The following is a 25,057-nucleotide window of genomic DNA, read 5'->3' on the forward strand; positions in this document are numbered from 1 at the left end:
GACCATGGGAAAGCTAAGCTCTGGCCATCTGGAATACATCCTCAAATGAAATACAATTAAAGCCCAATCATCTTCCCAGTGCTGAGAAGTAGATAGTGTGAAGGGAAGGGACAACACAAAACACTAAAGTTTTAGAAGGAATAAGGAGCATGAGAACGAATGGAGTTGTCTGTACTGATTTTTCTGTGCAACTATTTTCTTCCTTCATTTGCCACTTCCAATTAAAATTAATAATTATTTCCAGGGGGGGAATAAAAGAAGAAAAGGAGAGAACACATAAGAAACAGCTTAAAAGGGAATGAGCACTTTCAGATCTGAAACATCTCATTTCTATGCATCTTGAGGGAGAAACACACAGGCTTTGCCCTCCCATGCAAATACACTGCTTGGTTTTGAGTCATTATTTTAAAGTGACAACTAAAGACCACCCCTTCCCAAAACAAGTTACTTTTCAGCTCTCACTGTACCACTTGTTGGGTTTCCCCCCCTCATAAAAACCAAGAAAAATGGGTCCATTTTACTGGTGTCAGTTTAAATTAAACAAATAAACAAATCATACTGAAATTAGTCAAAAATTCTTGAGAAAGTAAAAGCAGGGATTGTCTCGCAACAGTATCCCCAGAAAAGGACTGCTTCAGCAGCCTCACAGGGTTAGCAAGGAGCATAATATCCATCTGCTTTAATTACAACTCCCAAACAGACCTCAGACCTACTACCAACTCATGCAATGACTCATCTTCACAATGTCAAGAACTATGCACTACCTCAGGAAACTCTCCAAATACAACTTGAACCACCATTTACTTTTTTAAGATACCTTAGGCCCTTTAGGCCTCAATTTTGTAGCATCTGAACTTTTCTTTTCAAGTCCTTCCTCTCCTCTAAGACCTACAGGCCCATAAATCCAGTAGCTTCTGTCCCCAGAGCAGTTGTGCCTGTTTTCCTGCAGCCTGGTGAGAACAGACAGGACTCGAGATAATTAAATAAAAACACAGGAACTTCATTATTTATTTTAAAGGAAAATGTGTTTTCTAGGAAGAAAGTCCTCCAGTTGGACAAATCTGTAAGCTGTTTATCAGCTTAAACTCATTATCTGTCCATATGGTCTTAGCACTGTGGTTTTAAAAAAATGGGCATGCACTAGCTGATGAAATGTCATCTGCCCTTATGCCAGAAACTACTATTTTTTTCATTGACGTCAAATTAGGATCCTTGCCACGAGTGAAGGGCTACCATAAGCACAGTCATAATATTTTAATTATGAAATGATCTTACAGAAGGCAGCAAGGAAGGCAGGGGCAATGCAAGAAAACCCATTCACAAAAAATACAAAGTCACTTCATTCACATTTTGCCTCTGTTCTAATTCTTTTTGTTTGGGGAGGTAGGGTGGAAAGAGAGCAACCTAACTTGAAAAAAAATGGCAAGGGAATGAGATGCTAAAGCCAATAAACACACATCAAAGCATGAGATGGCTCTGCTTCAACTGCCTACAGTATTCAACCTGGGATAGATTAAGGCAAGACAAAAGGTGCTATGAGGGAAAATACTGCCCCTACAGCAGTGTAGACCATCTCCCTCACTCAGCCCTAATAGTGAGATCCCAGCCAGCTCTGCTGCACTGAAAGAGGCAAGGGCATATGATAGGCCTAGCTTTGCAAAAAACCAAATTTGTCCCCCCCCCCCCCCCCCATCGTCTGCCGTTGTGATTTGAAGCCCTTCCCACTCCCCCACTGAGTCGCTGCAGAGAAGCAGGAGCTGGGTTTATTGATTCTGTGAGTCACAATTAGCCGTGGGACACACGACCAAAGGTTTAGCACAGGACATTAAACCTGACTGAGCTGTCAACTCGGTTATTCCAAGGAGAGGGAAACAAATTGAAGTCACAGTAACAGATGTTTCTCATGTTTTATGAACTGCAATATTATTACTAGTTACAGACACAGTTTCTGCCTTTTAAAACAGACCTGCAACGCTGTGCGTGTGAAATTATTTGAACTCACACACAGACAACTTGGCAAAGGACTTACAGATAGCATTTTCGCACTCACACAATGATTCCCGTTTCCCTTTCGCCCAGCCCCACCCTGAGAAGTATAATACATGTTAAAGCAGCCAAAAATGAGATCACGCCAGGATAGAGTACTTCGTTGCCATCATCTGCGGTGAGGATGCAAACCCTATAACCCCTCTCCTCTTTTGTGAGAAACACACTCAGCCTCTTCTCGCTTTCCACTGTGGGGAAATTAAGTTGTTGGGATCATTCTGAGTTTTAAGGCAGCCTGGAAACTGAAGACTGGTGTTCTTCCCAGGATGTCTTATCCTTACACCTCAGGGGCAATAAAGGGATTTCCCCATAATTTACAAAGGAAATCTGAAACACCCCGTGAGCGCAAACCACCCCCAAGCCCATCCTGCTCCTCCGCCTGGAGGGGCGGCCGGCGCTGACACGGCACAGCGAGAGAGCAGAAAGCCCTCTCGTGGAAAGCGCCAGCATCACCCACCCGAGCCTGCCCCTGGAGCCGCCCCGGCCCCGCAAGCCGCGGCTGCCCGGAGCGCTGCTGATCCCGGCTCCCGGCGCGGCCCCGCTCCCCGCTCTGCCGTCCTTCCCCAGGGAATAACTCCGCCCTCACCTGCGCTTCTCGCAGGGGAGCCGAGCGATTTGTGGCACAGCTGTGCCTTGCGGAGAGGGGGGGGGAATTTTGTGTGGATTTTGCTGGCAGTCTGCAACATCTCAGAGAAGTTAAAGCTCTTCCTTTCTCCTCACCCCGCTACGCTTGAATTCGTGGCAACTGTATCACATGGTATTTTAGCTTGCGCCAACAAAAGCTGTACCTCGGCCACAACAAATACAGAAACATTAACTGCCTTCCAAGGAGGGTGAAACATTCAAGTCATTTTAACATACTATAAAAATACTTCAGTGAAAGCAGATGATAAAGAAGCGCATCTTTACATTATGCTACACAGTCGAATTTGAAAGATTCCCCCCCAAATTATGAAAAAAATAAAGAATGTACCTATTTCTCCAAATGACATCCCTGCCTTTTGCTCTGTTTCTATACTTTTGTGACGGAACAACTACTGCTCCTTACCAAAACCACTGAGTTTCAAAATAAGCATTTTACTGGTAGAATCCATCAAACACTTGCATACATCTTGTTGAATTAAGACAACTCTTTAACAACTCCAACTTTTTACCTACTAGCAAAAGTCCAAGGCGAGCCCATGGACGCAATTAGCATATACCCTGTCAGGCACACAACCCTCTCCAGCCCACTTCTGCCCAACCAGCTTTGGTAGCCACTGGCTATTGAATGAATTCTGTGCCTAGAGTCCATTAACTGTGTCCAAATTTGCTCTTATTATAGAAATACAAGCAGTAATCAGGCCAAGCTTACTAATTGCTGAGAGAAGTGCTAGAGAAAAAAAAAAATCAAACATACTTCACAGAAAACCGCCCAAGTACAACAGAAATGAAAATTTACTCACTCACTATAACCTTAAATACAAAAGTTACGATAAAACTTGAAGTGCCCAGTTCAGCTTACAAAACCCCCATGTGGTACCTCGCTAACATGTTGCTGCAGCTACACATCTCTATTAAAGAGCGGGCATTGACCAAGGGTAGCGGGATGGAAGATCAGCAAAGTGTGAAAGAGAAAATTCCTCCCAGCCCGGGCTGAAGTAAAAAACACAAGGAACCGTCCCACCTTCCTCATCCGAATGTCAGGGGTGGTGGCACAGCCCAACACGCGACAGACGCAGTGCAGGGCGCTCCGGGCACAGCCTGCGGGCTCCCCGGCTCCTCCGCTGCCTTGACGGTAAGAGGGATCCCGGAGGGAGGGGTGTCGGGCGGAGGCAGCAGAATACAGAAATACCGAGGACAGGCTCTGAGGCTCCCGAAGACGCTCCCGAGGCCCGACCCCGGAGAGGTGTTACCAGCGGGGCGAGTTCAGCTGGCTGGGGCAGCCGGGGCGCCCTCCCCCGGCCCCCGTGCCGGCGGTGCTGGCGGGCTTCTCAGCCCCACAAACTTGCACGCCCAGCACCCCGGGGAGTCACGGCGCTCCCGCACATCCTCCCCTCCCCCGGGGGAACAGCGCAGCGGCGGGGTGGGGTGGGCGAGCAGCCCCCGTGGCACCCCCGAGCGTCCCGGGGCAGCGGCGGGCGGCCGCGGAAGGGCAGCGAGAGGGAGCCCGGCCCGTTACCTGGCGGCTCCCGCGGCGGCGGCTCCGGGCACGCACCGGGCGGACCGAGCGGCGGCGGCTCCCGGCAGCGCTGGGCTCTCAGTGCCGTGCGCGCCCCGTGCCCGCAGCCGCGGAGCGCCGGAGCCGCCAGCGCAGCCGGCTCCACCTCCCGGCCGTGCTCCCTCCTCCGCCCCCGCCCGGCCCGGCCCGGCCCGGCCCCGGCACCGCGGCCCCTCCGCCTGGGCGCGCCTCTGCCCGCGCTCCGCGCTCCCGCCCGTGCCTCTCGTCTGCCTTCTCCTTCGCCAGAAAACTTCCCGGGTGCCCTCGGCAGGAGCCCGCGGTGACTCGTCCCTCCCGTACCGTGCCTCGGCCGTTCGGGGTGCGGGAATGGCAGCCCAGCAAGGGCGGCCCAGGGGCAGCTTACCCGGGGACCGAGAGCAGCCGTAAGCCCGCTGAGCTCGCAGCTGGCACCGGTGGGAAGGAGAGCTGCCTGCTCCTCGTCTGCAGGGTGACCCCGGTAACATCCAATGGGCTTCTGATGCACCGGGGGGATCCTTGGGATGCAAAAGGGGGAGACACGGGGAGTTGGGAGAGAGGTCACTCGTTGACCGGTAGCTCAGTGAGAGCTGCTGAAATGCCTTCAAAGATCTGCCGGAGAAACTTCAAAGGATGACACTGAGGGACTGGGAAGCCTTTCCAAAATGCATACCAAACCAAGGGAAGAGCCCATGTTTGCAGCATGGGAAAAGCCTGGGGAAATAAGGCTTGTGCCGTTGTGTGGCGTGTGCTGTGTGTGTGTACCAATAACTTCTGAGCCTGTGAAAAAAATTCAATAGCATTTGACAGCTACAAATTCCATAGAAATAGATAACTGTCTGCAAGAGGTCATCTTTTTTACTGCTCTTGCACATAGAGTGACTGTATTTCAAGTCCAACAGCATCTGACAAGGGAATCCACAAGGGGGTTCATTTCACTTATCCCCTAGGAAAATTACTATTCGCTGTTCCTAATACTTAGAAAGTCCTTACCAGGTTGGAGCAAAAGAAACTGAGAGAGTAAAGAGTGCAGAAGTAACGCTGTTACTGTCGGTAACAATCAATAGCTCAGGACTAGTAAACTGGACTTTAGTAAATTGGACATTGCGTCCCTATATAACAACAGAGAGAATAATCCTACAAGGGCCAGATCATGCAAGTGATATACAGATGTGTCCTGGTGCTGATAAGAAGTCCTGCTTATTTCATGATGCTTTGCAAGATGGGGGATGCAGATTTGGACCTTCAAAGTTTGGTAGAGGAACAAGAGACAACAGGAATGTCTAACGTGCAATGCAAAGGAAAAATAGATGTGCCAGCATCACTGCATAATCTCTGCTAATGCCCCATGTATCTGGTAATGTACAGTTACAAGGCTCCCCAGGTGCAGATATTTGTTGGCGGTGGCTTTCTTTTATTTCCTAATGTGAAAAAAAAGCAGGGAGATACACACAGAATTTAACAGTTATGGTCCCAAATCTATTTCTGTGTAATAGCAAAACTAGATTACACAACCAGACTGCATTTGAAGCGTATGTTTTGTTATAGTCTATTGCTTAAGACAGGCAATCATTTCAGGGTCTGATATTTTCTTGTAATGTTCGGGCCCATGTTTTTCCATTTCTGTTTTGCTATTCATTTATTTGTGTCACACAGCATGATCCTAGCTCTGCTTGTTCTTTGTGGCAGAGTAGGGGATTTCCATTTCTTTATTAGACACAGTGTGACACGAGGTAATAGCCTTGTTCCTTATTTGATTCCTTTGCAAAGGACTCACAGTGCTATTTTCCAGGAGGCTGGCTTGTCATGCCCCTTAAGCAGCAGATCATAGTTCTTTCAGGAAAAGATTACCTTTTTGCTCTACAGACCTGCCAGACTGGGTGCATTGGTCCTCCCCCTGCACCCTCCATAACAATCTCACATGTGTACCCCTGCACTGTCCCCTCGACTGCTGCAGGACCCCACCTGCCAAGCAATTTTGCCGTACCAGTGAATAAACCATGAAGGAGTATGTGTATCTGTCTGCCTGCCCAACACCCTGGTTTTAGGGCCTAATGCTCAGATCTCATGTGGAGGGTTTCCAATAAACTGACTGGGCTTAGTCCTGATGGAAACACCACGGTTTTAAACAGCCCAAATTCTACAGACAAGATCCTCTCCTCATCAGGGACGTTCTTGGCATTTTTTCCAACAACTGCCACCCCTTTCCCCTCCAGTGACATCATTATTCTGATATTTTGGAAAAAAAAAGTGCAGGGTGATGTATCCAAAGACTTGTATGTGTTTTCTGTTTTCCATACTGATTCTATGAAACTGTTTTGTAAATGAACAAAAGTCAACTATATGTGACCCCAGCTTTCAAATCTTCCACATGCTAGCATAGACACAATAGTGCTTTTACATGCTCAACTGTGCAATTTAAGGGGCCACTATTGAAAATTAGCTTCCCAAGTTCATAGTGCTTTCACCGTCATGAAGGAATTGCTTTGTGAATCCCAGCCAGCGCTGAACTGAGTTTTGCATTTAAAGCTGGGGTTTACATTCTTTGTTATGTGTAAAGAATATAGTATATCCTCTGTGAACTTAAAGCATAACAGCAACCTTGAATAAAGCCAATTTTATGACAGATCAACATGTGAGAGGGCTGTTTTACTTGTTTTCTGATAAATAGGTTACTTGACTGGAAATCAGAACAAGCAGAGTTCCATGGTTTAGCCCAGAACACTAAAGCCACTTTCTCCCTTTTCGGAAGGGCCTAGAGCTGCAGCCCTCCCACTGTCTGAAGGATCTGTCCCTTGAATATTACACCCTATGTATCACAATCCAAAGTGCCTGTCTGTTACACTTCTGATAGGCTTGAGTTTTCAGCAGCAGAAACTGCAATATTGGGAAACTATGAACAAATCATGGCAGGTTCCTCATAGGTGTAACTATATGAATTTTGAGATAAATCTCACGCCACGGAACTCACCGATTACTTATAAATGCTTTCTTGTCTGTGTTTCACATCTTAGTTCTCAACTTCACAGTTTCCCTGTTCCTTCCTTCCCAACTTTCCTCCTTCTTCCTCTGCCTTCAGACTGTTCTCTTTCTTTTCCTATTATTCTCTCTCAGTATTTCTACTAATGCCTTTCTCAATTTGCTGTGAAGGCAGATAAAGCAGGAGTACAACCCTGATCCAGCTTGGCTGTGATTCCTAGAGCTGGACTGACACACAGCCCAGCTCATTGCCTAGACAGATGGGCAGAAGGAAACTCTCTGGCATCTGCATGCTGGAACCTGAATACCAATCTATTTCCAGATAACCATAGCACATTCCAGGAGCAATCTGTGCTCAGTAGAAATCACACAGTGTTATTAACTCTGCTGTGGAACTGAATGGCACTTCTGAGAGCACAAAACAAACAAGGTCTCAGCCACAAAGAGCTTAGGATGACAAACTGACTGTCTGAACCTGATCACCTGCTCCCAGATGAAGACAGCAAAGCAAGAGATCTTGTTTTTCTGAAATGTCAAGCACTTATAGTGCTGACTGAAGTTACACTGATCAGTATGTTCTCTCATCTGCCATCAGACTGCTTTTCCAGGACCCCTCCATCAGGCTTGGGAAAACAGCATGAGGGGGCAGTTGATGTACTGGTAGCGAGAGGCTTGTTCAAGCTTCATTATTAAAATCATAATTAAAACCTTGCCAGTGTATTTTTCTACCCAGTTTTGCTTTCCCAGGCTCAGCTGGGAAAACTGAATCTAAATTGTTTATGAGTTGGTTTCTTTGTCAATATCAGCATTTCCCAATCATTTTCATCCAAGCAACAGCTAACATTTTGGAGAAAAAAAAATCACAGGCCCTCCCTTTGTCATGTTGTTTTTGTTTTTGTTTCAAGAACTAAGCTGCATTTTGAATATTCATTTAGAGATCTATTTTTCCCAGCTTTGTTTTCATATTGACTTGATCACATGGTAACATACATGCATGTTTTTCTGAAGTGAAAAATCATGTTTTGTCATTATTTCACGTATCACCTCCTCACGTTTTTCTGACCCACAGACCACAGGATTGGAAGCAGGCTTCCAGGGCAAGAGACGTGCTATTCTTAAGATTATCCAACCCATCAACAATACTTTATGCTCACTGAGATATTCAGATAGGTAGACATAATTTTCCTAAAAGCTTTCGTGCTCACCTCCCTCTTTCCTTGTCTTTGAAGTTGTAAGATTACACAAAGGAACTGGCAGCAGTGCCTAAACCCAAAACTGTAGCAACAATGACTGAACAAACCCTTGGATTCTGCCCAGAAAAATCTAAATTAAGAGAATTCTTTGTAATAATTTTAATATGTAGCATTGAAGGGATACATGAAAGGCAAAATGAACATATTTAAGATGACAGCCATTTCCACAACTAACAGCAGGTAATGCTCTATATTACTGGGGAGGGAAACCAAACAAAAAATATCCTCTCCTATTTGTTTTTAATTTTTTTTTCCCCAGAAGTTTTCTAAAATGGAGATTAAACCAAAACATCAAGATTTCCAACTACATATATTTTGAGAAAATTCTCAGCATTCACATTTCCTCTGAAACATGCAGCTGAAATTTTCCTGTACTCCTTGAAATCTTTATGGAAACTAACTCTGTTTTGCACAGACTTTTTAGTAGTTTTCACAAAGAAACAAAAAGAAAAATTGACATCCCTATTGTACCAGGATCCTTGCAGTTCTTTACATGTTTAAATATGACAAGAGAGACAAACACAGAGGAACAGTCATCCCCATTTACAAACAGGAAATCGAAGCAGGAAGAATGAATGCTGAAGAAGTAACTAGAGGTCTGTGTCAGCTCCAGGACATGAGCTAGGAGATCCTGGATCACAGACAAATGCCTTACTCATACAAATATCTATCCTCAAATGTTTTGACTCTTCTTGGCATTTGCATCTCTCTTATAACACAAAGGGAGGAGACTCAAATGCATTTTTAAAACTCCAGATGACACTAAAATCGTTAAGCTATTTTGTATTCTCATAAGATTTTACAAAGCACCTTTCTCCTTTAAAAAAAATATAGAAAAACTAACAAACATAGCCTCAGGGTTTACTGTTCCTTGAGATGTTCCAATTAAATAACACCTTCTTGAACAGTTAAAGTTCTTCACAATTTTTCTGTCAAAAATGTGGTATGCAGTTCACAGGTATCTACAGAAAGCAGCAGTAACTGCCAGGGGGGAGCAGGAAGTGTTGAAAACTTCACTTCTGACAACAGTTAGATGGTCACCCTACAATTTGTTTCAACACAGCCAGTTGTGTTGCCATAACATGTTAAACATCTGCTGAAAACATATGGAATCCTCCTGGGGGATGTAAGACGATGCCATTCATCAAACTATTTCACTGCTTCCCTTCTCCCCAAATGACTCCCTCCAGAGAGCCAACTGAAGAAAAGGATTCCAATGTCTACATGCAGAAAGGGATCCCTAGCCAGAAAAGTGGTGATAGCTCCCTTTGGAACTGGGAGAAGGTCCTATCCAAGTAAATTCTGCTGAAGCACATGTAATGTGGTTAAGGAGAAAAACAAAACAGCACATCATCAGAACTCCAAAGCAGACATTCCCTCCTTAGGTGGAAGGAGGTAGCGTGGGGATCTGAATTCTGCAGAATTCAGTTTACATGGGCACTACCAGGTTAGCTGGGAGACTGCTGAAATAATGACCTTGGGCATGGAAGGACCTAATATTTTTCCCAGTATCACACAAAATAGAATGTTATTACATCCAGAAAGTTGAACTGTCTGATGCCTAAACACCAGGATGAACATTCATGGCTGTGTAAAATGATTTCAGAAAAGCTGTAAAATGCATGGCTTAGAGTGGTGACAGTCAATTTTCATGGTGTGAAGGTTGCTGGACATCGCACATGATCCCAGAATTTTTCATGATCAAATTCAGTGCCCTAAGTGGGATGTAGCTTTCCAGATCTGAACTGATCTCTAGTGACAAACGGAGATGACATATCCTGACAAGACCACAAAGCAATGATTGGATGGTGATGCTACTATAACCTCATTGGGATTACTGTCAAAAACTACACAGCTTTCTTTTGTTTCCTGAGGCTTCTGTTGTTTTTCTCAGTTATGCTACTTTCTATAATAAAAGATAGTACTTCTCTGCAGACCTCTTTTCACTTGTCATTCCCACCCCTTCCAAACATACACACAGTGAGGGCAGGAACAAAACTGCACAAATCTTGCTTCTTTTTTCCTTGATCTCAAGAGTTCTTTTGTGCATTTGTGCATAACACAGCCTTGCTCTTCTGTCAACAAAAGGGAACTGGTAAGTGAACAGAGCAGCCATGTAGGGTATAGGAGCTGTGGAATTCCTGAATGTTCTCTAGCGAGATTGAGGCTGACTCAGTGCTAGGGCAAGATTAGTTATTTTTAAAAATGTAGTCATAAAATTAATGGTCCTTGTGAACCCTCCACCAGGCACTAATTAATCAGACTTCCGTTTTTACAAGTGAGAGCAAATGAATGCCAGGAATATGCAGTGATTTTGCCAAGTGGGCAGTAGGATTAGATTTATTAGAATTTAGGGCTCCTAACCTGTGATCAAAACATGATTGCACCTCTGTCAGTTACTTCAAATGTGAGTTTTCTTTATCTGAAGATAAAGATCCTTTCATTGGCTGGACACTCATTAGTCAGAACAACTGCTATACAAATAATGTTATTTTGCAGGTTTAAAATACAGATTTTTTAGATCACCGTGGAACACAGGTTGGAACTATAGGAGTCACTTATGTGACTGATTCCTGCTACAAATGTTTTAAACAACTTTGTGAGTTATTAGCTGCCGTTTCCTATCAGGAAGAGATAAACTGTGGATTTATTAAATGTTGGAGCCAATTTTACCCCTGGTTTTCCTGGACTGATATCAGTGAAACAATGCCAAGGACACATTCTCTTAACTAAGTCACCCTTAGCCACCTACTGCATTTTACTTATTGTACATACATCACAAAAGCTTACAAAGCAAGAGGAAAGAACCATCTTCTTGATTCCTGTATTCTGAGCTACCCTCAATGAAGGACTCAGAACCCAGATTCTGTTTGAAAGACCTCCAAGACTAGTCCTGTAGACTTACAGTCCACTAAAAGTTTGAATCCAGCAAGCCACTGAAACCTGAGAATTGTGGAAATCCTGGCAAAGGCTCTAAAGCTTCCTGCACTTCCCTTTTACTGTAACCAGGCCCTCTGTGCAACCTTTCATGCCATGTTCTGACACTTTCTGATCCTGCTGGCTGTGATACCAAATTGCAGATGTGGCTGTGAAAGTTAAAGGCTTTAAGAAGAAATTGTTAATCAGATTCTCCTGAAATCCTGTACAGCAGGGTCAAGACTAGGGAATTTAGAGGGAAACGGGAGTTTGCCCAAACCACTTGTGCAGCACTGCTTTTAAGATGATTCCAGTTGCTCTAGAAGAGGTGCAGAGTGGAAGAAGTGGTGCAAGCCCTCAGGTTAGCTCCTTCTGTGCAGTATGAAACCTAGTGTCTACATTTCTATCTTCCTCCTTTTCAGTACATCTCATTCTCCTGCTGTCATCTCCACTTCTCTAGGCTCATTTTCTCTCAGTATCTCCAACACTGTTGTGTTCTCTGGAGCTCTTTAATTCTTTACTTTCCCCTGTGTATCCCCATGACAACCCTCCCTCACTATCAGGTCTCTATGTTTTCTTCCAGGTGGTCTCATTTTGGTTCTACAGATAAAGATACAAAGCAGAGAGTGAGTAGAGGAATGGGGGGTCACAAAAAGTCAGAAGAGGTTTTCCTCTTTAAACTGACAAATGGGGGCAAATCACTCTGTTGCAAGCAAAAATAATGACATGTTAGAAAGGACGAGAGTGGAAACTCTGCCTTTCTTGGAAACAGCCACTGAAATGAAGCAATAGTTTTGAGAAGCTCAGGGTATTGGTAGAGCAGCTGGTCTCCTTCCAACTGGGATTTGCTGTGTTTCAGGACTATAATCAAGTAAATAGAGAATTTGCCAACCAAGGCTTTATTCCATGTGCCAGGGAGCAGCCTTCCCTTCACCTGAGCTAGAAATGTCTTTACTAATGTGCAGCATGTGCACAAGTCACTAAAGAGCCTTCACCCTTCATCAGTCAGACAAGTGCAGTTGTGTGTGCAGCAGGACAAGCAGAGGCAAGGGGATGGCAAGCTATTAAGAATGAAGCCTAATGGCCCCATGAGAACCCTGGGAGGGGGGGAAATAAAATAAAATTAAAGAAACCCTTCACCTGAATTTTAATCATACCCAAGGGAAGACATGAGATTTAATACAAAACATTACACAGCTGCTTTGCTACACGAGATTAACTTCATGTAACAGGATGAATAAAAATATTCCCACTCCAACTTTCTGAAGCATTCTGCCCTGAGGCAGTGAGAGAAATGGCACAGAATGCAGAATGAGACAGGGGGATGAGCTAGAGATGCTTTTATGCTCTGTGCAAGTCACCCATCCAAAGCTGGGTTCTGACACAAATCTCCTTCAGCATCTCAAATTAATAATTCATCCTTAGCTGGGCGATCATTACAAGATCTCTTTCTGTAGACAGACAGTCAGAGAGAACAAATGTAAGAGTTAATGCTGGCTGGCAATACTGTGAACCTCTGAGAGCAACAGGCTATGACAGCACTGCTTAAGTTCTCCCAGTGCTGTGCTGAGTGCCTGGGCATCTGCTAAAGACTGTAAATGTGCACGGATGAGGACTGACCCACTTCTGCAATTGAAAGCTGGAAAGCCTCCCAGATGCACACATGATGTTTTGGCAACACAGAGAGAAGTTCAAGGAAACCAGGAAAAAAGTTCAGAAGAGGAGTGTGAACAAAAATACACAAACAGAAAAACATCTAGTTCTAAACTCTTTGTTAGCAGTCATCCAAGATCAGTTGCTGTCAAGGTCAGTAGAGATTTTTGTGGTAGATATGAAGCAACTTCCCTCAGCCACTAATAGAAGCTGTAGGTTCACATCACAGCCTATCAAAGTCAGCAGGGACTTGGTCACAAATTGATTTACAAGAAGATCAGCTGGAGATACAACCATTTCACTTTCCAAGCTGCAGAGTAAATGCATGTCCCTTGACAAGTAACTTTTCCTGGTAACCCCATCAACCATTTATGAAGCAAGAGTGGTATTTGCTTAGCACTCAGCATGACAGGCAGTGTGCATTTCACAAAATACACCTCCTTCCATAACTGATAATTTAGAAAATTAACTATTTACTATTCTTGCTAAAAATTATCAGAAGCACCCAGCTGATCATTGTGCATATTTTGTACTTGTACTTTGGGGATAGCAGTACCATTAGACCCTGGGAAACAAAGGAGCTTCTAGCTTTGACTAGGCCTTGGAAAATAAATCCAGATCTCAACAACTGCCATGAGTCAGATGTGATTTTCTTCTTTTATGCTAGATGAGAATTCACAATTTGAGCATGATGCCAGTTACAGAAATAAGAAAACACAGACCTGCCTAGGACAGCAATGTGCTCAGGGTCACTATGTCTCCTGCTTAATCTCTGTGGAAGCTCTGCAAAGGCAGGCTGGTTGTGGCTGTGAATGCTCAGGGAGAAGTCAGGGTTATTCAGAGCAGATGCAGCAGTCACCTACCTGATCTCTCTCAGGAGTCTGGCAGGAGTGGTTGTAGCAAATCCCAGTTCCCCTGTGTTCGCCTCTTCAGCCTGCAATTATGGTTGCACTCCTTCCTGCTACTCTTCTCTTGCCTGTGGAAACAGCAGACTCACACCAGTCCCTCATTTTGGGGGCTGAAAAAATTCAACTTTCTGTTTGCTATGGAGAAGCCTGGAGTCACCCCCAGGCACTGGTGATGCTCTGCAGCTGGAGGTGTTCTGAGTGAGATGTAAATCAAGATACTTGGTCATAAAGCAACAAGTGACAAGTCTTGGAGGGAAAAAAAGGTGTTATCTTTAGTAACCAGGCCAAATGCCAGCTCCAGCTAAGATAACAGACATTCTACTGACTTCCTGCAATTTTCCTTCAGTGAAATATTATCCTCTTTACTTCCTGCCAGAGTGTCATTTAACACTGCTTTGCTGGTCTACTGTGATTCGCTCAAAGAAAGCTGCATTTCAGTGAAGACTAAAGTAACTCCACTACATTAGAGATGTGCCCAAACTCTGTGGTTCTGAATGAGATTTATATACATATTCAAGAAGGTACACGGATTCAGTAGTTCAGTATAATTTTGGTCAGTGAATTTAGCAGTAATTCTTTATTATAGGAAAAAAAGGCAACAAATCAGTTACGTACGTGGGTGACATGAGCATTATTGTTTGTATCTGGAGAGTACATGTCACTAAAATAATTTTCTCAGAACAATGGCAAGACCCTCTTCCTGTAACACTCTGATCTCACTCTGATTCCAGCAACCATTAATCCTATCACCTGGAAACAGCTCCTAGAGAGCACTGAAGTGCCCTCCAAACAGGAGGTACCAGCCTCATGCTGCTGCTCTGTTTGGATATGATGATCTTAAAAGGCTTTTCCATCTTAAACAATTCTATGATTCTGTAATAGATACTGACCTGTTAGACACAGCTACATTTGCTGCACATGTTGAAGTCTTCAACACCAGGTGGGATGGGGCTTTGAGCAACCTGGTCTAGTGGGTGGCATCCCTGCCCATGGCAGCGGGGTTGGAATGAGATGATCTTTATAATGTCCCTTGCAACCCAAACCATCCTATGATTCTGTAACACTGCAGTTTTGCCTCAACAACACCTTGCAGACACCATTAAGAGACACAAATGCTTTGTAATAACATATTACTTGAATTCAAGATAAAACTACAGCAAGCAATTTATTGCTACCTCTCTATTTGCACTGGAATATGTCAGTGTACCTGAGGAAGATGCAACAGCTCCCAAAGCAGGCAGGAGGAAATGTTGTTTCTCTGTTCACAATGGGTTTCCTCATCAATCAGGCATGTTCATTAAAGCTTGTTTCCTTTAGCAGGATGACTATAAAGGGCAGTTGTGGAGGAGGAAAAGGAGTACACACTTATGACATGCCATTTTCCAGGATTTGTCCTGAAGATGAATTTTATCCACCACTTTAATGAGGCTGAGTCCTCACGAATAGGTGACCAACTTCTTCACATTCTAGTGTGTGAGTACAATAACAAGACAGCCTCTCAACACATGTGAGGCCATGTCTTTCACAGGAGCATCAAATCACAGGCCAAGTAGGAGAGGCAGAGCTATTCACTGCAATTCAGGTAGTGTCAGAGCCTCAGGATCCATAGGGTCAGAACTGCTATAGCTAATAGGCAATTTCTCCATCAAGTGTCACGCTGTTCACATGTTCCTGCTTTGCCCTTTCCTCCTGGGGTGTTGATGGTGCCGTTGATGAAGGTGGGACTACAGCCAGCTGTTCTCTGACACGAGGTGTGCCAGGCAGTGGGATACTGCCCTCAGCTCCAGAAGCTGTCAAAACCATCATGGATTTATATTCTGTGGAAGTAATTAGGGACTCCCCGTTGCTTCTCCACTCGCCTCCCATTTGTAGGGCAATCACATCAGACAAGAGCCGTGCTCAGTGAACACTGCCAGCCTCCCCTGAAGCCAGTGGGGACTATTAAGAAAGGTTACTGGGGCAGATGGAATATTCCCCACTAGAATGCACACGCAGAGCTATAGATTTTGCCTTTGAACATAGCCTGTGGCAATTTCCAGCAGATAAATGAAAGATGCTATTCTCATTTGTTTGGGTTTTTTAAATAATGATTTGCATCACTTGTTGCTTTTAGTCATAGTAATCCCATCTCCAGTCTGTGGTAGAGACAAATTATTTTTTTTCTTCCCTATTTGCCTGATTTTTCCATTCACTTCCTCACTTTCTTCACAACTAATGCAGGCATACAGAGCCTTTGTGCTAAGGGAGTCTGGAAGGGGAGCTGCTGCTGCTCACCAGACTCCTTTTGTTAAGGTTTGCAAGGGGAAGGGACTGGCACTGAAATGCCTAAGCAGCTTTCTTCAGCCATCTTTGGTCCTTTCCTCATGACCAAAACTGGACTAGCAGTTCAGAGGCTCAACCTGAGCTCATTTTATCCTCCTGCATCAGGCAAAGGCTTTTATAATGCAGCAAGCTTCTGAGGTCTTGGGCTTCCCACTGTTACGTGAGGCTCACTGGGGGATAAGACCCATGAGTTTTGTCAGGATGAAAAGCCAAGCTTGTGCAGTTTCCTGTTTGATAGCAGATCCCTCCAGCAGAGTCCTTGCCCTCCCCCTCGGGTGAACTGCCACTGACCCAGTGAATTCAATTAGTATGGTTCTTCCTTTATCAACAAACCCCACATGGCCCAAACCAAACATGGTGCATTTGAAAACAAATGGATTGAAACAGCCCTAATCTCGTCAGACCCTGTCCTCCACTCTTGTTCCCTCCAGTTCAGCCTGCCCACAAACACAATCAGGGCATCGTCAGGATCCCATCTGGTCTGCAAGGGCAGTGGGGAGCCTGACACCCTGCAGAGCAGAGGGGATCGCTGATTTGGGCTGTATCAAACACACCATTACAGTGCCTCCACAGTGCTTTTGGGGCCAGTTTTCTCACTGTCTCCACTGCTGAGCTCTAAAGGAAATGGGAAGATGCCTCAGTTGAAGTCCTAGGAAGAAAGCTTGTGTAACCTTGACTCATTCCTTTTTTCCCATGCACAGTGGTGATGCAGTATACTGTCATATGCAGTCTGGACAAACCCCACTACCTAAAGCACTTATACAAATCACCAGAGCAGAAAGCACAGCACCTTGACTGGAAGGCTCTGAATCACTTCAGCCACTCCATATGTGAAGATTTTTCCTTTTTATCACAGGGACGTTGTCAGTGCTTCCATTTCTGGGGCCCACTGGTCAGCTACATCTGTCCTAGGATGCACGCTAGCAAAACAAAATCCCACATCAAAGGGGGATTCCCCATCTGATTTGTTCAGAAGAAGAACTCAGCTGTGATCAGGAGAAGGGAGTTTTCTTTGCTGGCAGATTGGCACAGACACAGATGCTGCCCCTATTACTACCATCATAAACAGCACAGACTTGTTTGGGAACCCTCCTCTAACACCAAGCATTGAGTCAAGGTTGTCAGAAATTCCTGGGCACCCCCAAAACCTATTCAGACCCATCTCCCATGCCCCACTTTCTCTTAGCCAGAAGAGACCAGGCATGATCCCTGCTAGCTCACAGGACATGGACACAGAGGGAAGCTGGGGGCTGTCCCCACCCAGCAGTCCCCAGCAGAGATGTCCTTTTTCCTTGGGACAAAGATGGAGAACAGCTTAAGTCAGGCAGCACATCTTAGGCAGACTTCATTGGGTGGCTCCCAGGGAAAGCCTAGTAGAAGAGGATCAGAGGCAGTGCAAGTGTGAGAGGCTCAAACAGCACTGCCATCAGATCTGGGGGAAAGGTGATTTGCCTGAAGACAGCTCTTGTGTGAGCACTGAGGACATGTTCCAGAGATAGGCTGCAGGAGCAGTGACATACACAGGAGTTCCAAATCAGGGCTGAACAACTAGGTAGCTGTCAGAGCTTCAAAGACACTAGGAAAAAAAAAATCTATCTTTCTGAGCACAGCCCATCCCAAAAGACTTCCTCTATGTGGTCATTCAGACAGGAGGACATGTGAGCCATCTCCTGTGGCAATGCCCGCTGAGGGCAGTCTCTCCTCACCCACTGGGCAGTCCTAATAATTTAGCCTTATCCCTCTTGGAGGCAATCTAACAGCAGGAAGGAGGCAAGACAGGCACAGCTGTTAATTCCAGGAAGAGTCAAAGGCAGTGAAACATATTCCCTTTATATAGCCTTTTTACATCTGTTTTCATGTATAACACATGCCTTAGGTGAGTTTAACAAAACTGTGAAAAGAGAAATCCTGTGAAGCTAGACCAGAAGTCTTAGCAGAATATATTTGAAGAAACTGCTGAAAAACACAAATTAGAAGTTATCACGTTTTCTATTCCAGGCTGCCTAAAAGGCATAACATACATATTCCTGTGTGGTAGATGTGAATTGTCCCACTGGAATCAGTAGCCAGCACTCCAAACTTCTGAGATGAGCCATTCTTTTGAACCACTTCCTTTGCCCCAAAAGCCCTTGACAGGTTTTCCATATTCTCTAAAAGACATGTTCACTAATTTTTTTTCCTTTTCTTTTTCTCTGTCAGACTTCCCAAAGATGAAAAAGGGCAAAAACCAAAGAGGAATTTCTGTTGCACTACCCAATCCCATCATAAGTAAGGAACAACTGGAAATTATTGCAAAGCTAGATGTTTCCCCAGGGGAAAGATAATCCCTAGGAGCACTTATGGGCACAATTTCACCCACTGCTGCTTCTTTTTCCCTGCAAACACAACATTCCCTGCAGAGCACTCACACAACAGTGCAGCTGCCTCACTGAGAACAAACTAAAACATAGCTGAGGAGACCTCTGGAAAGACCTTTAAGAAAGCTGAAGAAAACAGTACTATCAGCAGTACAAGTGCACCAGCACAACAGAATTCACTGGAAAAATGTATTGATCTGGCTTTTCTGATTCTGAGATTTGAAAAACTCACAAGAATGCTCGAAGCTGCTCATTTGCATTTCGTTTCCCAGAATGCAGTTCCAACTCATGTATTTCCCACAGGCACCAACATCAAAGCTGTGGAAACAAGCTATCTTTGCATGAAAGTTTTCTTTTTAATTAAACATTATAAACTAAGGCCAAAAATTCCTTCTTCTTTCACAGCTGGAGAAAGCATAAAGGCAAAGTGAGGGTAGAGGAACAGAATCCATCAGTCACTGTACAGAGAGAGATTGCTTGGCCGTGGATGCTTACAATTGCTTTCTCACTGCTTGGCTCATTCGTGAAACATATGGCAAGGTATGGAAAGCTCACCTAGAGCCCAGAGGTCACTGTGCCACCTGCAGACCCCAGACAACATGCAGCCTTGCACAAATACACATGGAAGTAATTAGGCAGGCAAGGGAGCTGGGATTTGAAGCGGAACCCCCTCAAGTCTGCTGCATTAATCCTTCCTTGAGTTGGAGAAGAAATCTGAATTCCCAGGGGTCTGATTGCTGCAGCTTGTAGCTCAGGGTGGAAAAAAAGTAATTTACTGTTTCCTTGCCACAAATATGCCATTACATTTTTGGGGTTTGGATGGAGAGAAGAGCAGAAGGGAGCTACAAAAGGGCCAGGTTCACTTCCCTCATTATCTGCACAGTCACAGCTTGGCAGGCTGCTTTCTTAGTGCTGCTCTTCCACGAGCTTTCAATTTAGAAACTACATTAGGATTTTATGAATTTTCAGTTGAAGATGACAAGTTTTTTGGGACTAGAGCAATAGATCCCAGTGAGAGAATATGGGGATGCAGAATGCCAGGAAGTTTGGATTTAGTCTCGTCTTTATAGTGTTGCATCCTCTGGAAGTCTTAAGTTATGGATTGTTCCACCCTTCCCTGCATTACACTGATAAAACCAATGTCCTCTTACCCCAGAGATCTTATCTTACAGCTGAAGCACCATCCAGGAGATAAGAGTGACAGGGATACAGCATGACAAGGAAATCGTGGTGGTTACAGGGATGTGATAGGTTTGGAGGAGTGGATTGAAAAAAGGCTAAAAGGAAGTGATACTGAAGAAGGGTAAGAGGATAACTGCACCCACCAGGGATCCAAAGTTCAGATGTCAGTAAATCTTCAATCTTCTTTTTCAGTAGATCCAAACACCTGTGCTCATCCTACACATTTGCTAACAGGCAATTTGGGAAAAGTTTGCCAGTCATCATTCCCTTCATGTTACTGCTATATTCCTCTTGTCTCCACCCTACTTCTCTTTCCTGGCTTTTGTTATATCTTGTACACAACTTCTCATGCTTTTTCTCTCAAAGGTTCACTGCTCAGACCACTTCTCACGCAAAATGATGACTCCATATACTGAAAATATCACCTAGCAACCAGTGAGAGTGCCTCTGGTGTGGTTGGTGGATGGAGGAAAAAACCCACACAAAAACCTCATGACCAAGACTTCACTTCAGTCCCATGACCAGCGTCTTCAGTTTCTTCACTGAAAGAGTGAAGTTGAGCCTGAACACGAGCAGATGAAGGTGTTATTTTACTGTTTGGTATTTTTTGTTTTCCACTACCCAAATTAATAATTAAATTTAAATTTTAATTATCAATAAATTAATTTCCCAAAGTTAAAGAATCATACTACCATTTAGATGGGACTGGACCATAAAGAAGGTCATCTGCTTCCAATCTCCATTCAATTGGGCAGAAGCACTGGAAGGTGCAGTCTCTGCAGACTGCTGGCAAGTGGCACATCATGCTCATGTCACTTCATCAAGTTGTTCACATACACTTAGTGAGTGATAAACAAGCCACTGCATTCATCTTTGTGCCTCTTTTACTAAGTGAACATACATTATAAGTGCAGCCATCTACGATGTTTCTATTTCATCATTCCCCTAGAGGTTTTCTATCTAATTTTAAACCAACTGTTTACATTTTCTGGATTGTGTCAAATAAACAGACACCACTATATGGAAGCTAAGGATACAGGAAGAGGCAGGGATGGGGAGCACTGCTAAGCACTCTCTCTTCTCATCTATTCCTGGAACATAAATATTGGGCTTGCAATTCCTAGTACAATTGTCTCTGTTCTTGTGGAATTGTATGGGTAAATTCTCAAGCATCACACAGAGATGTCTCTCCTTTTTGAAAAAGCCAGTAGAACACATGGGGAGCAGTTCTGAGTGAAGAGCAGGAATGTTTCTATGCTACCTTGCTGCTGCTGCTTGGCCAAGGATTTCCATGGATTTTTCATGATGCAGCCATTCTTCTACAGGGTCAAGATTATTTCCTTTTCATGGTGCTTATCAGGGAGGAAAAGACTTGGTGCCTGCTGTTCCTGCTGAATCTTCCAACTCTGCATTTTCTACCCATCTCTCAAAGGAGGTAAAAACACCAAACTCCATTTGACAAAATGTTCTGCCTCCTGGTGAGAGAAAATAAAGCAAAATATGCTGGGACAGCATCAAAGTCAGAACTATGGGAGTAGCTAGGAGAAAACCAAGGGTATAAGCTGTCCAGCAAATCCCCTTACAGAATAAGAACTGAGAAGCTGATCTTAAGTTTTAATCGGACTACCACTTTCAGCTGCTTGTTGCTGGTTTTTTTTCTACATTTGAAAATAAAGAGAAAGCTTTTACTTTGCATATAGTTGCCAGAGTCACATGTTGCACAAAGTGAAAAAAAAATAATTGTGTGGAGACAATGGAGCTAAACCTTCCTCTTGCTGATTCAAGCAGCAGAGCACAGCACACTCAGTTCCATAACCCAGACTAAGCCTTTTGCTGAATGTCCCCAGACTGCCATTTCAGGGAATGTTTGCAGAAAGTTAATGCCATGTCAGCATCCCCATGTGGGAAATGGCAAACATTTAGGCACTGGGAATACAGAAATGCATGTGTCCAGAGGCTGCCTTAACAGACTTCCATTTTCACTGAATGCAGTGCTTTCCAAACCCAAATAAAATTCACCATTGGAAAACCAGATAATTGCAATTCAGTGCTGCTTAATTTCTGTGTGAGCTGCATGGATGTATCTTAGTTCTGTCTTAACAAAGGTATGACATTTGAGGAACCAATTTTCCCCAGAAAGAGAATTTCCATTCTACCTGGAAAGATGCCATCTCCCTGGTGAAAAACAAAATTCTCTAGCTAAGGGTCAGCATATGGCCCATGTAAGAGAATGGTGTTTTTCCTGCATTATCAGTCCAATACAGTACTAGATAATCATGGAATAGCAGAGTGGATGCACAGTTCTCAAAGAAAGACACCTCATATTTGAGTCTCTGACTACCATGGTTAAGACAGATATATCTGACCATCTAGTTTAGGGATTTAAAGCATCTTACCAGTGTGATTTGAAGCCAAATCCTCCCTCATTCTTGGTAGAACATTTTTCACAGTTTTTGTGGAGCCATCAGGAAATAAAACAAGGCGGTGCCTGTTTTCTCCACACACTTTCTCTACTTCACTCAAAGGGGAGAAATGCAGCCCTGAATCACTTCCCATCAGTGCGAAGAAAGAGCTATAAGTGGTTAATCATACCCAGCCAGGCTGGTGCCTCAGTGACAGCAGAATGGCTGAGATGGGGTCTGAACAAGCCACTCCACCTGCTCTTCAGTCACTTCTTAGCCCTTGTGTCTTACAATAATTATCAAAGTAGCTGGAGTCATTACTGCAATGCTGATTTGTACTCCAGGGTCTGGGCATATGCCTGTCTCTTGCCCACTCTGGGGTGCTGAGGAACAAGATAAGCTGTCCGGTCTTTATCAAGATGCCTGCTGCCATTTCTTAGTAAACACCAAAGATTTTCACTGTTAAAAAGCCTATCTTACAACAAATGCATTTTCAGCCTGGGCACAAAAAAAGCACATGGCATTCCTTCTGGAGGAAGCCTCCATTAGAGCAAAATAGATATGGGGACATTTTCCAGTGATCTATCACCTAGGATTATGTATAACACAGAGAGACAAACTTGGAAAGTACATTTTGACCCCATGATCAAAATTTCGTATGAACTCAATTCCTGTTTGGGTTGATAAAAAGCTGAAAGCCTAATTGTGATCGAAGGCATGCTTTTAAACTCGGGTTTTATCCAAGGCTGTTTTTTCTGTCTCTGGTAAATTGGTGTCTTAGCCCTTCCTTCTAGACCAGGGAAAGGAAAGTGTGGCATTAGCACAGTTTGCAAGCCTCTTTTTGAGGGCTTGGAGAAACAATTGCAAATAAATTAGTCTCCACTGCTTAATGAGTGTCTATCAGCTGAACTGAAGTAAGTGTGCACACTGTGTGCACATATACCAGTAAGTGTGCACACTGCTCACAGAGAATGCCCTTATTTAATACACAAATATAATAGCTAACCTGATGAGTCTTTTTATTGTTGATTGAAATAAAGACCTACCTTTAAACTCCTCTCTTCTGGTGACTACAGTAATCTATGCCATATTTTCCCCCTTCCAAATAAATCTCTTTCAAAAGCAAACAGTCACAAAGAGGAATTCAGCCAAGCAAAGCAGCAGCCTGAGGCTCTGGAAACATCTAACCATTGAACACACCAAACAGTGGCTGTTACCATCTGCTGCACCAGAGAGCTGAGGTGTACAGCTATATCCTCTCCCAGGCTGTAGGTGTGCCTGGGCTGGCTGCCACACGTGCAGAGCTCCAGGCAGCCTTGCACCACCGTGCATGTGAGGAGCTGCCATGTACCCAGGAATCCTGGGTATTGCATGTTTGCCACCAGAAGGGTACAAGGAGGCAGAAATGAGCTCCTAGACTATTTAGGCTAAGCACTCATTTGGGTTTTGCAGCTTCTTGAACATGTTCACCAAGAACAAGCTTGTAACTCTCAGTACAGTAAAACAGTAGGAATAAAAGGTACAAAGTTTAGAAGAGAGTAGGTAGCAGGAGGTAACACTGCATTCAGAGTTTCTCAGCCCTCCTCACATTTGCCTAAATTCCACACTATCAAGGAGCTTAAACCTTAAGTAGGATAATTATTTGAAAATATTACAGCAGAAGATGAATCACTCAACTTTATTAAAGTTTAATGACTCTTTTGATTGCTCTGACTGAGATGACAGGACTAATTCCACTGCATTTACAAGACTGCTTTAAAATCATATCAATAATTTCAACATTAGACTGCTGATTTTCTCCTTGTTCAACACTTGGCCAGCAATCCAGAGCCTTTGTGTTTGCAGGCTGGCTTATGGAAAATGAGATGGCATAATGCCACAGTCCAGAGAAGCATCATCACCCAGATGAGAATGATTTATTCAAGAAATGAAAGTCAGCACTGCTAGTTAGTAGACCAGCAGCTGGAGAAGGAGCCCTTTACAGCCCTCTCCCATGTAAAACAGTTTGGAAACACTGGGGAGTTTGGTGCACAGGCCTTTTGTTTGCACAAAGGAGAAAATCCCACTCATTTTAATTTTGCCAGATGGCTTTGCACAATCTGCTACTGGACCTGTAGTGGCAATTTCATCAAATTGAAGGGATTTACAGATGGGATAAGAGGAGATGTTTGTCACTGAGTCTCTCTAGTTATGCTTGCCCCAGCTCTCTGTTGTGAAGAACTGAGATTGCCCGTGTTGTGTGTCACACTCTTTCCTCTGGCAACAGTCGAAGCTCTTGTCATGGAGTATTACATTACACAAGATCAAACCTCACGGGCTACTTCGAGTGGTTACTGACTCCTTTTTGTTCCATTTCAAACCTTGAGTTACTGAGGTCAAATACAGTGACCCTAGCCTTCATTTGGCATCAAAGGGAGGGATACAGCCTTTTTACACTGTGGGAACTGCAGCTTCAAAGGACATGGCATCAATACATACAGGAAAGTGCCTCCAGCACTTACTCATTACTAGCAGGGGAAGGCAGGATTTTCCTAGAGGTTCCCTGTGGGCCAGGCACAGAGCACACCCCCAGCGGAACATTGCTCTGGCTGAGGTCTGCAGAGGCTGTATGGGAAGGGCTCTTTTGTAAACCTTTCAGATAGGCAATTCCTTTAGGATGTGGGGGATTCCTAGGAGGCACATGAGAGGACACACATGAGACTTCTGATATCCCAGATCTTTACAGGTGCACTCTAAAATAATCTTAAGTATCGCCATGGAAGAATTCCTAAGATACCTACCACCCACTCACTATGCTGAGTCAAGGGCAGTACTCAGACATATTTATCTTCCTTTGAAAATCTTTCACATTGGCTGCAGCTGA

The 25,057-nt window shown here is 44.2% G+C and overlaps 1 protein-coding gene across 6 annotated transcripts in view; it reads right to left on the reverse strand.

Moving 5' to 3' along the window:
* TSPAN18 (tetraspanin 18) overlaps positions 1 to 25,057 on the reverse strand; it is a 186,220-nt gene that overhangs the window by 117,236 nt on the left and 43,927 nt on the right. The window contains exon 2 of one of the 6 annotated variants that reach the window (XM_064424922.1): positions 13,887 to 13,999. The exons of 2 other annotated variants lie outside the window; for them this stretch is intronic. The gene's annotated coding sequence lies outside the window, so the exon portion shown is untranslated. Of the gene's footprint in view, positions 1 to 3,712; positions 4,022 to 4,207; positions 4,363 to 4,610; positions 4,705 to 13,886; positions 14,000 to 25,057 lie in introns of those variants that run through there. 3 more of the 6 variants (XM_064424926.1, XM_064424919.1, XM_064424921.1) reach the window with 3 other exon arrangements.

The sequence above is a fragment of the Passer domesticus genome, chromosome 6, assembly GCF_036417665.1.
Source record: "Passer domesticus isolate bPasDom1 chromosome 6, bPasDom1.hap1, whole genome shotgun sequence".
NCBI lineage: Eukaryota > Metazoa > Chordata > Aves > Passeriformes > Passeridae > Passer > Passer domesticus.